At 79.1% G+C, this 2,500-nt stretch overlaps 1 non-coding gene across 1 annotated transcript; it reads right to left on the bottom strand.

Annotated features, from left to right (window-relative positions):
- Nucleotides 1-234: 234 nt before the first annotated feature.
- LOC144247372 (5.8S ribosomal RNA) lies at nucleotides 235-387 on the bottom strand. The gene has a single exon (XR_013341074.1). It is a non-coding gene; the product is annotated as a 5.8S ribosomal RNA (ribosomal RNA).
- Nucleotides 388-2,500: the final 2,113 nt, after the last annotated feature.

Raw genomic sequence — 2,500 nt, 5'->3', positions numbered from 1 at the left:
TTCTCCCCGGCCGCCGCGCCGCCGCTCGGCGACGCGGCCCCCGGCGAGGACGAGCTCCGCCCCAGCGGCTCGCTCCGGGAGCGGGGAGCTACGGAGCGCTCCCCGAGTCTGCATTTAGGGGGACGAAGGCCCTCGGGCGCGGCCACGACGGCCACGGCCACGACGACGGGCCTGCGAGGCGACCCCAGCCGCGCCGCCGGGGTGGCAACCCCCGGGCGGCGATTGATCGTCAAGCGACGCTCAGACAGGCGTAGCCCCGGGAGGAACCCGGGGCCGCAAGTGCGTTCGAAGTGTCGATGATCAATGTGTCCTGCAATTCACATTAATTCTCGCAGCTAGCTGCGTTCTTCATCGACGCACGAGCCGAGTGATCCACCGCTAAGAGTTGTCTGGCTTTCGGCACCGAACCCCGCACACGGGCGGAGGGGGCCCCTTTTTTTCTCTCTCGCCGAGGGGGCACGCACGCGGGCCGCCCCCGGCTTCGACCGTACGAGCACACAACGCAACGAACCGAGTGGGGGGGGAAAGAAAAACCATCCGAGAGCGAAACGCCCAACGGAACGCTCCGAAGGTCGGCGGGAAAGGCGGGGGGACCCGCGTCCCCGACCGCCTCCCCCCGCCGCTACGAGCGAGGGGAGACGCCGCCGGCAAACTGTGCCGTCCTCCGGAGGCGGCCCAGGCGCCCGGGCTCGGCCCGGCCTCCGCACGGAGGAGGCACGCGGCGCGCGCCGGACCGCGGGGGGACACGGCGGCCCGCCCGGCCTCGCTGCAACGGGACGACGGGACGCACGCGGCCGGGGGCGCGGCCGTCGGCCCCCGCGCGCGCCGCTCTCCCTTCTCACCGCCGCTCCGCGGACCCGCGGAGCGCCGCCGCGCCACCGCGCGGCCGGCTCGCTCTCTCTCCCCAGCGGCCTTGCCGCGCTCGAGACGGCACGCGACGGCCACCGCCCAACCGGCAACGCCCCCCGCGGGACCGCTCCCGCCGGGAAGGGCGAGCGCCCGGCGGACGCGCTCCGCCGCCGGCGCCGGAGGCGGGCGCCGCACCGAGACCCGAGCCGGCGTCGCGAGCGCCCGGAGCCTGCCGGACGGCTGACCCGCCGCCGCAACGGCCGCACTCCCGGGACCGCCGCCGCCTCGCACCGTCACGGAGCCCCTTTTTCCTCGGGCACGCGCGGCCCAGGGGAAGGCGTGCGGCGCCGAGCCGGGGGGGTAGGCGGGGAGGGGGGCAGCGACGCCCGCCCTTTTCTCCCCGCTGACCGGGCGGGGAGACCGGGCGGGGAAGCGCCCCCCCCCCCAACCCCCCACGGCCGCCGCGCGCACGACCTTCCTCCGGGGCTCCGCGAGCGGACGGAGAAAAGGGCGACGGGGAGGCGGCGGGCGGGGCCCGGGCCGGGACCGCCGCCGGCGACGGCGGGCGCCGTCCGGCCGGCCGTCCCCGCTGGCGGGGGACACTCGCCGAGCGGCGCCGCCGCCGCTCGGCACGGGGCCGCCCGCGCTCGCGGACTCTCCGGCGACGGAGGGACCTGCCGAGCGCTCGGCCCCGGGCGGGCGGGCGGTCCCTGAGCCGGGGACGGCCGGCGACCGGCGCCGCCGGCGCGCTCGAGGAGAAGGCCGTCGAGGGGAGAGAGACGGCGCGGCCGCGCCGCGCGCGGCGCCGCACCCCAGAGACCGCAGAGGCGGCCGAGGAAGGAGGAGAGCGCGGCGGGCCCCGGCGGCCGCAACCCCGCAGCTGAGGAAGGGGCGAGAGAGCGCGCGCTCTCTGCCGGCGTCGCCCGTTTCGAGGCGAGCGGGTCGGCCCCCGCGGCCGACCGCGCGCCGCGGCCTCTCCGCCGAGGCCGGGCCGCGGAGAGGGGGGGGCAGGGCGCCCCTCCCCGGCGCGGCGCGACAAACCCCCCGCGCGCGGTAACGCGGCGGGACGACGGCCGCGCGGCCGGTGGCCGCGGGCACCACCGCAGGGGATCACGCGGGAGTAGCTCCCCACCCCTCAATGGAGCCGCGCACCGCCGCCCGGCAACCGCCGCCGCCGCCGCCGCGGCGGAAGGACGCGCCGAGCCGCCCGAGTCTTTAAACCGCCGCCCCGGCTCGGCGGCGGCCCTTTCGCGGCCCCCTCCCCGCAGCGTTTGACGACGCCGAGGAAAAGGAAGCCGGGGGGCCGCCGGAGGCGCGGAGCGCTAGGTACCTGGCCCTGGGGCGAGGGAAACGACCTGCATGGCCCCGCCGGGGTGCCTCCCCCGCTGCCGCCCTCGGGGGAGCGTCCACCGGCGGGGGCGCGCCCGACGTCTGCCGCCACCACCGCGGCGTCCTTCTCGGGGCCCGGGGTTTCCCTCAGTAGCCCGGCGCTGCGCCCGAGAGGACCGCCGCGGCTCGGGCCGCCCCGCCGGTGCGGGGACGCGGCCCAGCCGCCGAGCGACCTCGCCGACCACGCCGGGAGAGGCCGCGGCGACGACGACGCCGGCGGGGCGAGGAACGCCTTCGCCGCCGCCTCCGCCGCCGCGCCTCC

Source organism: Lonchura striata, chromosome 28 (assembly GCF_050655825.1).
Source record: "Lonchura striata isolate lonStrDom1 chromosome 28, ASM5065582v1, whole genome shotgun sequence".
NCBI classification, from domain to species: domain Eukaryota; kingdom Metazoa; phylum Chordata; class Aves; order Passeriformes; family Estrildidae; genus Lonchura; species Lonchura striata.
The sequence above is the reverse complement of the archived record's forward strand: the minus strand, read 5'-3'. Positions and strand labels throughout refer to the sequence as shown.